The sequence below is a fragment of the Tubulanus polymorphus genome, chromosome 10 (assembly GCF_964204645.1).
Source record: "Tubulanus polymorphus chromosome 10, tnTubPoly1.2, whole genome shotgun sequence".
NCBI lineage: Eukaryota > Metazoa > Nemertea > Palaeonemertea > Tubulaniformes > Tubulanidae > Tubulanus > Tubulanus polymorphus.
This window is the reverse complement of record NC_134034.1, coordinates 9106635-9118513: the sequence shown is the minus strand read 5'-3', so window position 1 is coordinate 9118513 and position 11879 is coordinate 9106635. Positions and strand designations below refer to the sequence as shown.

General features: G+C 37.6%; 1 long non-coding RNA gene across 1 annotated transcript; it reads right to left on the bottom strand.

Moving 5' to 3' along the window:
• Positions 1-1153: 1153 nt before the first annotated feature.
• On the bottom strand, positions 1154-11086 carry LOC141912092 (uncharacterized). The gene is made up of 4 exons (XR_012620123.1): positions 10953-11086; positions 2579-2871; positions 2373-2430; positions 1154-1594 (listed from the first exon to the last, which is right to left on the bottom strand). It is a non-coding gene; the product is annotated as an uncharacterized LOC141912092 (long non-coding RNA).
• Between the last annotated feature and the right edge of the window lie 793 nt (positions 11087-11879).

Below are 11879 nucleotides of genomic sequence, written 5' to 3'. Positions count from 1 at the left end.
CAAGGGGTTATTACTTTGACAAAAAATCGTCGGCTGTTGTATTGATTAATGCAAATTACAGTGGAGGTAAGTATTTCGACGGCGGGTTGATATTAGGAGTGTAGACAACCTAGTCCCCTATTCTTGAATCTTACCTCAACAAGAGGTATTTCTGTGATATTTTAGATTTATTTGCAGTTTAAATTTAGCGCCATTCTCGCGAGATTATCAACAACCCGGAAGTAAAATCCAAGCCAGTTTACAAGCCCCTGTGTGTTAAGTAGGTATGTGGCAGAATCGTGCTACGCGCAGTTCGATTATTCTGTGACGCGGAAATGGGCTCTCTTAGGGATATCCCCTACTAAAATCGCTCTGATTGGCTTATTTTGAGGAATACCTATGGGATTCCCTAGTATGATGTCAGGGAAATCCGGGACTTCCACCTCGTTTTCGAATTTTATTGATCGGTTAAGAATCACGGAAATTTGCGAAGTTTGAAGATTTTACCTGATTTCGAAGCGCTAAATATACCTCTAGGTGAGACTGCATATTAATGAAACCTATTTGCATATCGAATTATGTCTTTCATTGAAATAATGATGAAGTTTGAAGTAGATATTAGGACAAGAACATTGTAAAATATTACCCGGAACGGACGATGTATTTTGACGTGGTCGGCCATTTTTGAAGAAATTACGATGTTTTGTCTTCTGGTGTTGGGTCGAAATATGGGCCTATAAATTGCCGAAAATATGTTTTAGAATGAATAATCGAAAGATTAGTATGTTTGGTAAATGTCTAAGTACTTTTGAGAATAAAATATGTGATTTTAAAATGATTTTGAAAGGGTTTTCTTTTGTTTACTTTGTGGCGATTCTTGGTCACGTGACATCGTCTTCGTTACCTGATTGGCTGATGCGAATGTCAATAGTAAATAAACGCATGTGCTTTTCAAAAATGTATTTACAAACTAGCTAATTCGGTTTAAATAGACACTTATTGCATGGAAATTAATTGAATCTTATTTTATCAATAGATTTTTTTTCTCTTAAATTTGGAGGTAAATTTGCAGATCTTTTCAAATGGAGGTTAAAGAGGATGTTAAGACGCGGAAAATAGGTGTAGGCAGTGAATTCCTGGAAAGATTTTCAAAAATTGAAGAAGATGTAGAATGGACATGTTATATATACATTCAACAAGAATAAGAAGAGCCAGGCAAAAACGATAACAGCGTTACAACCAACAATCAACATTACTCCATACGAATTTAAGAAACGTATTCAGCTTTTGATCGGGAAAGTCAACAAATTTAAGAAGCTGACCGATCCAAACGAATTTGCCAAATTTTCTTCGTTGTGTGAGGAGCGATTCTCTGTTGCATGTCATACAAAACCAGTTCGAAGTAGACCGATGTCATCAGTGCCGGAGAGTTCATCAACTCCAGTTTGTGCAAAATGTCCATCACTCAGGTTGCGACTTGACAAGTCGCTCCAGTTGCATTCAGATATGTCAGCCAGACTGAAGAAGCGCATCGCGTTTTTAGAGTATCAGCTTTTAAAAAAACGCAATGTTCGTGTTTTGACCCAGAAGTTAAGACGTCGAGATGCCCAGATATCTGCAATGAAAGAACAATATTCAGAAACTGAACATTTTGTCAAGCTTGGAATCGCTAATCACAAAATTCGAAAGTTAAAAAGGAAAAATGATCGATTGGAGCAGGAATTAGTGGATCAACCGGAAGTGAAGAAGCTGAAATCGGAGCTTGATATGAAAAATGACATTATTGAAGACCTCGAGATGAAATTGGACAGTTCTCAATCAGGGACAGTGGAAAGTTTCAGTAGAGAGAGTAAAAACAAGAAGATACAAGTATCAACTCGGCTGTTTGTTTATGATGCTCTAGTTAATCAGGTGCCCACCGCCAATATCCCAACTCTATTGAAACAGTCTGCATCGAGGTTCGACGTTGAACTTGATTATAAAACGGATATTCCGCATCGAACAACAGTGGAACAGATGTGTCGAGAACTTGGAGTTATCAGCGATATTCAATCTGTTGAAACCATACTTAGGAATGATAACATCACTCTAGGTTTTGATGCTACGACACAAGAAGGAGTCCATATAAACAGCATCCATCTCACATTTTCGAATGAACGCTGTCAAGTGATTGCAATTGACCGCTTAGCTGGTGGAACCGCTGCGGATTACAGTAGTCATATTATAACCTCATTCGATCATATTGCTAAACTTTACTCTGCATATAAACATATCAGTTACCAGGAACGCCGCGCAGATATAATTAGTCGAATCACCAACAGTATGACTGATAGAGTCAATACAAACCACGCTACCATCGTTTTAGTAAATAGAGCTTGGGATAAATCACTCACTGAATTAAATTGCCACCTTCATCCATTGGACACTATCGCCTCAACAGTTCGAGCTGCGCTAAAAAAAGAAGAAATTGAAAATGGAAAACTATTCGGAAATGATTGTATGGCTGGAAATGTTGTTCTGCAAATGAACAAACTCCGTTTTGTAGACGGTAAAGGTGACCCAACTGGATTTAAAAATATGTTGATGGAAAATGGCTTACCTTTGGGATTCATTCCAAGGTATCGTGGAAATCGTCTGCATATATTTTTCCACATATGTGGGAAATACTTTTGCCACTTGAAAATGTTTGGCAAATTTCTCGACACTGGAACCGATTGTGGTGGCCTAAGAACCGCTCTGAAAGCCGACTTCAACCATATTACTGCTATCGTGCAAATGCATGTGGCTGGGTTGATGGGAAAACTGCTAACTGGTCCGTGGATGCAGAGGTTTTATACATCCCAAGATACCGAAATAAATCATCTGCATGGTATAAGCTTGGTAAGAAATGTCCTGGCAATGATGAAAGAACAAAAGAAAGATATTTTGTCTGTTTTAACGAGAGAAACAGACTTGTTTGGAAGTCCGCTAGAACACAAAATTTGTGGAAAGGATAGTAAAAACAGAGAACTAGTGCGAAAAAATGATATTCTGTCTGCACTTCGTCAACAGCCAAACGATGTTTTTTGCAACAATGGTTTTCTTGTCATCTAAATTACGTGCACAGAAAAATCGTGTAAATGAGTTCATGGACACTTTCGAAGTACCAGAGCGTGATCACCTAGTGCAGTTTTCTGTCAAGCAAGCTAGACAGTACAATACAGAAAGTCGCAATGAAGCCAAACAAATTCTAAGAGACATTTCACTAAGGCGAGCGTGCAAAACTCAAAAACGCTGTATGGCTGATCGTAAAAAAATGGAGAAAAAACTCAGAGAAACACCGGCTGAAGAGGTTGGGTCAGCGTTCCCCGATCTGGATTCAGATCAACTGTTAGAATTAACTGATCTGCTGTCTGGGGACTGTATCGGGCGAGATGTCGGGCACTACTGGCATGATGATGAGAAAAATCTTAGACTCTTCTACTACGGGAAGATAGAAAAAATGAAAAGACTGAAGTCTAAGAGCGTGTATGTCATTTGTTATTGGAGTGAAGGTGAAACATATGATGATGATGGAGAGGACTCTGATATGACAAATTATGAATTTGCTGTTGATTACTTGCTTGGTGACCTTGTAATGTTGTAAATCAAATTGTGTTAGTGAAGTTACAAAGATTTTCATGTATTTCGATAATTACGTATCATTATTAGGCTAATTGATATTAGTTAAATATCTATAACTTTTAGAATAATAAATCTATATGAACTTTTGAAACTAATATTTGCAACTCTTGTTATGTTTTATCATCCCTGAAAGTTTCATGGTGCTATCTTTTATATTAAGGAAGTTATGGTACTTTTTGTGCGTTTCTTACCCATTTGCAATCACACTTATCCTATTGTTTGCCTTATTAATTACGGGTGTCATTTTGAGATCTTCAAAATTTCATAATTTCCCTAATATTTGAGCTAGAAAGACAAACCAGGCATTTTTGGAAAGGATTTTCCCTGCTCTCTTCAGCTGTGTTAAAGTAATCATTGTAGGATAACTTCGAAATTTTCTGCCACATACCTGTTACTGTCTGTCACACCTACTCTCCGTGCGACATTTTGGTCCGTAATTTCGTTAATAATCGGTTTATCTACCTTTATTATGCATCAATTTGTTCAGTGAGGAATTTGCATTCAGAAATAAACAACAATTTTCACTTAAGTTGTTTTTGTTTTCATTTATGAGCGATGGTTTACTCAGCATACGCTCGCGTAATGCTGAAAAATCCGCTCCGCGGACGCTCGGAAACGTTACAGTGGCGTCATCACCTGCTCATTAGCATATAAAAATACAGTAGGTGGCGCCACGTGACGGGCCATAAAAGCCGTTTTTCAGCATTAAGCGAGCGTATGCTAGGTAAACTATCGCTGATAGAAGAAAACACAAACAAATTTCTGCCAGTTCATGATTTATTTCTGAATGCAAATTCCTTACTGAACAAATTGATGCATAATATTTACAGATCAACCGATTATTAACGAAATTACGGACCAAAACGTCGCACGAAGAGCATGTGTGACAGACAGTAAGTGTAGCGATGTTCACGGGAGCCGCCATATTGGATTTTTCAGCCTGCCGGCATGGGGAATTTTAAGAAACAAGCCAACTTCAGGGTTAAATAGCGTATAAATGAGACACTGTCAGAAATTAATAAACGTATTTTTATAAACAGTACTTGCTTATGTTGTCTTTTGATGCGTTACATCATGTCTATTTTCAATAATTACTGTGGAAACAAGGTTTTTGCGCTGGCAAATTTTCGCTTCGAATGTAAACAATACGCCGCCATCTTGGATTTCATCGCGAAGCGACGGATATGAATATGCATTTCTAACCGAATATATTTCCTTATTAGGATAATGAATTTGAAGCCCAGAAATTAGCATATCAATGGCGAATGACCTTCTTTTTTGTAACAGCTTCATCGATTTTACAACTAATCGGAAATTTAACCTCAGCCAGCCGGTTCAAATCCCAGGTGTCACGAGGGTCCGTGGAAAACCCCAATAGGATATCCGATAGCAGAGAATCAACAACGGACGACAAGAATTCTTAAATTAAAACAAAACGAATTACAAATTTATTCCAACGTAACTTCTACAGTTAATTAGAATGGAGTTAGAATTAGAGTTTGATCACACTTCTCCAGTAGTGAGCCGTGGTGGTATCCGAGTGAGACGTGACCTTGATGGGTGCACACTGATCAACGTATGTGGGTCTCCCAGGATATTGCGAATGTTGACGACCGTCCGTTAGTAACTGAAATATCAGGCGCTCAGACGTTAACCGCACTAACTGACGTAGCTTGAGTACGGGAGGTTTCGAGACACGCACTCACTTGACGTATCTGAGTGGATATAATTCACAAACTAAAAGACAACAACAATTATTGTTACGACATTTATAAGGGTCATAAACCCTGCAAACCAAACGTGCGTCTCAATTCTAATGTTATTTGATTATAATACAAAGATTTATCCGAAGATAGAACAATACAATGGTTTATCTATTAAGCAATTTGCTTGGAATGATTATTAAGAATAAATATTAGAATAGTTTAACTTACCCCGTGAACAGCATACATGTGTTACTATACTACACCCAATACGGTGTCCTAACAGCTGGACGGGTTTGTCGTGTCTAGTGAAACGACGCTTAAACCAAATCTTATATAGAATTGACCGCTAGGGTTGAATGGTCACATTGAGAAAGGTGCGCCGATCCCAACAAACACACAGCTAGCTATAAGCTATGCATGCATGCAGAATGCATGAATATATGAAGTTATGAATGCAAGGTCGTGACACCAGGTAAGACAATTTTTTATCAAACAGCGTACTAAGAACTCAAAAATCGGATTTAATTCAATCGAGCTCAACGAAAATAAGCTTTAATCTGATGGAATATAACGTCGTCTGCAAAATAAAATAAATTACGGATCTCCGCAATTTCGCGCACTTCCTCGACGAGGGCGTTATTTAAGGGTCGCGGTGATTACGTCATCGATTATTTGTAAACAAACGCACGTGCGGAAAACAGCTGACTGTATTCATAATAAAAAGATGCCCAATCATTAACATTTCTGGCCATTTCTTATATCCAAAAGCTAGAATCTTAACAAAACCATATGATGGGCCTATCTTATTCATTAATAGCCTACCATAGTTGTTTCAATAATGAATAAGTATGACTATATGGACATCCAATTAATTTTTTGAGACTTTTGAGTGAAAAAATCTGAATGATCAAAACTAGAAGTAGGCGAACAAAATAGGACATGCCTAGTTTTTTTTGTGTCAAATTGGCCAAAATTCTATGTACAGTTCTAAATATAATCTGAATTTGTTTTTCTATACATTTCATCGTAAACTTTCTATTTATAGGTTAATCATGTTACAGCCTGATAGCGATGTCGATGATGATTCATTAATGACAAGTGATGATCTTCATTACCATAAAAACAATGGCAGGAAGAAATGTGGTGAATGGATAAATGAACATTTTCCATCAACAAACAAGAGTTCAATTTATACCAAGCTTGACAGGATGGTGAAACATCATGAAAGTTTGCTGAAGTCAAAGAATCGGCCATCAAAAAAGGTAATGTTACATCTCATCATTAGAAAATGACATTCTCGACCATCTCGAATCTATAATAGTTTTTATAATATAATAGTTTTTAGTTGATAAAAACATAAGATAGAGTTTTTTGTCAATTAATTTTAATAAAGAATGAAAAATACTCTACAGTCCTACAATAATGATAGAATTTATAAATGCAGTATTATAAACTTGAAGGGAGACAAAAATATAAATTCAGTTTTTTCTCCAGTGAAGCAATTAGCCAAATTTCATTTCTTGTAGGAAGAACTTCAAAAATGGCTGCGAATACCATTCAAAATGTCCAATAAGCGCAATTGTCAAGATGAACAGCAAGCTGATCACAAAAAGATGATTATTTGGAAATGGTTGATAATCCAAATCGCCTCTTGAAGTCTGTGTTTGCAGACCTTAAATCCGTAGACAATATCGCTGGATGTAAAGCATTAGGGCTAATCAGTAAATTCATCACTGGACCATTGTGGAGGCTCACTGAGGATAAAACAGTAAAAATGGTAGACCTCATTCGATTTGTTCCAGAGCTCATCAGTTACATCGAAAGTGCTAGTGCCAGGATCAGTGAATTTATGAATGGTGAACTTGAAGTCTTTAGCGACATATATCCTGTAAAGAAAGATCATGTATATTCATGTTTGATAGAAGAATCTGAATATGATAATGAATGTGAACTGCAACTTTCCGTCATCTTACCTGCTATTGTCAATCTGCTCAAGGAACAGTATAAGGAATTTTTGGAGGGAGGTGAATTCTCAACTAATGAGAAACATTCAACATCAGGAAGTGCTGAGCTACACAATAAGTTTGCAGAAAGAGTCTTTGCCTATTCTGATCAGTTACTCAGATTCAAGCCCAACATCAGTCACATTGGAATTGAAGCTTATATTATGTTCTCCCTCAACAAGACACAAGACTGGCTAGCATCAAAACCTACAAAACAGCAAGAAGCACTTGTACAGAAAGCCATGACTGATCGCCGCAAGATACAAGAGCTTTACAAATTGCGCAGAAAAGAGATAGCTGAAAAAAGAATTCAGAACTTAGCTGATAAGAGAAAGGCGCTAGCTGAAAAAAGAGAACGGCAAATGAAGGAAAGAGAACTAATAATCAAAGACATCATGTATTATGGCTTTTGGCAAACTCCCCAAGATGTTATCCAGAGTTTGAATAATCTGAAAACCAAAAGTGATAAAGAAATGGCTTTGAAGGGACAGTTAAGGTTCCGTGAGATAATTCTCCAGCAGCAATGGGATGATGCCTCTATATACAGATTTTCTGTGAGAGTAGATGAAAAGAAAAGAAGGAATTTAAGTTTAGATGAACTACAAGCAAATGTCATTCAGCTTGTCGAAGCAGCAGAAGCGATTCCAACAACCGCAACGGAAAGAGAACGAGCTGGAAATTTGATAGGGAAAACAATCAGTCATGAAATGCTTGTAAAAAATGAAGACGATCCAAATGATAGCGGCGTACTCACCAAATTTTTAGCTACGGTTATTTCTTCTGTTCCTGGTTACTCGTCATGATTCAATATCAAGTACGATAATGATGATGCATTGTATGTTGAGAAACTGGAAGAAGAAATACAAAGCGGAAATATCACAGTGCTGTAAATTAGTCAGTGTATTTATAAATACGTTATAAATATTAGTTATTTCATAATTGTTATTTTATTTTTAGATATCTAAAATTCCAGTTAGAGTTAAAACTAAGTTATACTAACCTCGACATTGAAGTTATATCAAAACGTCACCATGCACGCTTTCTAGGTAAACATCATAACAAATTTTTGGAGTTCACGAGAAAATATCGTTGCGTTTAACATTTTTCCTCAAACTTTCCTACGTGACTTATAAATGACTGTTTTCTACATACACTTTCCATTTATAATATGATACTTACCTTAAATTAATTAAGAAATGTTAAATGTAAAATATTAATCAATTAAATACAATAATTAACGCAACAATGACTGGTTACTGGGGAGCGATCACTAAGTGCTGCTTTTACTAATACTGCGGCAGAAAATTTTTGAAATCCTTACATTTTCAAGGGCACGTAACTTCTGTGTACATTGGTCGGCATTCCTTTACTTTCGTACCGCACTATGTTCCACTCTGTCTACGTCCTTCAAACTTATGTCACTGGTGTATTTTTGTATGAGGAATCTTATGGTGAAGTCCGTTTTTTAATATCTCCAACAGAAAATAAAATTCGCTTTTTTTCACAGGTGATGGTCATCTCGTCAGCAATTATTTTTTGGTTGTGTTAAAAAGTCGTAATAGGATCAATTCATTTCAATTGATTTTATTGATACAGAAAAGTATGAAAAATATTTCAAGTATTCAACATCTAACAAATAATGTTTGTAAATGTGTAACGTTGTTCATAAAATCCTAAAAATAAATTTACAATTTTCCTTAAATAGGTTGTTTTTCTTTTTGATATGGGAAAGTCACACGGGCGGCTACTGGGATCCTGGGCATCTCTTCTGTTTTTATACAATATAACAAATGACTGAGTGACAGATCATGATCAAAGGACTTTTAGTATATATATATAACAATGTATAAACCCACGGCAGTTCACTGCTGTGGGAATGAGATGAATGAGACAAACCCACAGCAATAGTTTAACAACCTGTGGAAAATGCCGCTGATGCCATCAATTTCCAAAATGAATAAATACTGAAAGTAAAAATGCCCTCGCACCATACGTCTCAAGATGGCTCAAGCCGGAGGACAGTGGCCAACACACGAAAATATCACTATCATTGATTTAATTCAACAACTCAACGACAACGAAGCGATCATTCAGTGGTGCCAAGATCGCGAACTTTTGAAAGCTAGGGTTAATTGCAGACAATGCAATGAACCGATGGTTTTAGGCCAACAACAGCGTGATTCAATCGGATATGTGTGGAGATGCGCAAATCGGGCTCATTCAACAATTAGTGTCAAAGTAAGTTACATTCCAGCAATTTTATTGATATCAAATCACAGCAGCATTCGATCCATTATTGTTAACTGTTTCCAATTTATGTTTACAGGATGGTAGCTGGTTCAGGAATTCGCGGGTACCAGTACAGAAATTGGTACTTCTTACGTATCTTTGGTCGCTTTCAGATATAAGCCAAGCATCGATGGGACAGATGTTGCAGCTCTCGGAAAAAACGCTGGTTGTTTGGAACAATTTTCATCGGGATCTTTGCGAACAACGCTTGTTTATCAACCCGCCGGTGATAGGTGGTCCTGGCCTCACGGTCCAAATAGACGAAACACTCGTTTCTAGAGCCTGTAGAGCGGCAAACCACCACGCGCGTCCCTTCGCACAGCGGTGGGTTTTCGGAGGAATTTGCGTGGAAACGAAGGAGGCTTTTCTTGTCGAGTGCCCACATGGACGTAGGGATGCAGCAACCCTACTGCCACTAATCCAGCAGCACATTGCTCCGGGCAGTACGATTCTAAGCGATATGTGGGCGGCTTACAATCAAATTGGAAATATTCCCGGCGCTGGATATCAGCACGCAACTGTTAATCACAATTTGCACTTCGTGGATCCGAACACGGGAGTGCATACAAACAACGTCGAAAATCTGTGGAGCTGTGCGAAAGCGAAGCAAATGAGGATGCACGGGACTACAGAGGGTCGATTTGATCCGACAATTTTATCCGCTGTGACTCGACGAGGCACGTATATATTGTATATTTGTATATTTTTATTTTCTGTATCATGTATGTTTCTTAGACATCATTGACCGTTTTATTAATCCGATAATAATAATCATTTTTTCTATTCTATTCCAAAAATGTGTCTTTTTAACTGTTTCTGTCGGTAGTTAGTAAGACCGGAGGCCATAGTCCGACTTTTACTGATTCCCAACATGGCGACCATTTGCAGCACGTAAAAACTGGAGGAAGAAAATTTTATAAAAAAGCGAATTTTATTTTCTGTTGAGAGATATTAAAAAACGGACTTCACCATAAGATTCCCCATACAAAAATACACCAGTGACATAAGTTTGAAGGACGTAGACAGAGTGGAACATAGTGCGGTGCGAAAGTAAAGGAATGCCCATTGGTCAATCTTAGAAATTCTTTTTGCCTTTGGAAGATCATTTTTTAGGCTTTCATTTGATATATAACATGATATGACAGATCCGTTAAAAAAATTCCCGTGAACATAGCTAGTAAGTGGCCACGGCACAACCAATTGGAAAAAGCACCATTCCGTTTTGTTGCAACTGTAGCGGAATAGCGGGTTTCCTTTTTGTTACAGAGTCCAACTCCGGTCCCGCCCTCTTTTAGAGCTTGTCAACCCTTACCTGTCTTTTATATGTCCTTTATCTGATATCTTGTCTATATCAATTTTTCGCGTTCGCGGGCCGCCATTCTTTATTTCACCGGCTTCCCCCGTGAGGTGTCGCTCACGAGGAATCCTCGATAAGCATTGTTTGTGAATGTTGGCTCCGAGCAGGTTGCGGGCCGGTCGATGCGCCCGTCTCCCGGCTAGTATTTCCAACGTCTATTATTGTTGACTATTAGGGGGAACATTCTGATTCACGTGAGGGTAAGACGCTTGGAGAATTATCTCCAATTTTCTTGTCTAATCCTTGCGCGACCGGGGAAGGACCGGCGTTGTCGCGGATCTTAGTCTCTTCGTCCCTCTTAGTCTGAATACCAGTCGTTGTTACGGGTCTGACTATTTCAGATGGCTGGGAGTCACCTTCATTTCGGTCAACGAATTATACATTTAGACTTCACCTACGATGTAACGTAGCACAATACACTGGGTTCGAATCCCGTAAATCGTTCCACGAACTCGGTCCCTCAGCGCAATTCGTTCAAACAAAATTCCCATTTTTTGTCTGAATGAAATTCAATTTAATTACCAATAGAAACTTATTTCCAATCAGGAGATCTGCTAACCAAAAGGAAATTCCTTAAAAAGTCCTCGTAAATTACATTCAACTTGAACAAAAATATAAACTAAAACCATATATATGTACCATACAAACTTTTTTATTTCACAAATTTCTAAATTTGAATAAACACCACATTGTTCTGATATAAATCAAATTACACAATTTTAAAATTTGAATATACATGTACATAGTTCTGATTGACTTGGAAATTTGAAAATTGGATTACAACACGGCCTTACAGCATTTTAATAGTGCATACGGTTCAGATGATGTTAGGTGACATTGAGTACAATATGGTGAATATTACAAGTCATTGATATACAAATA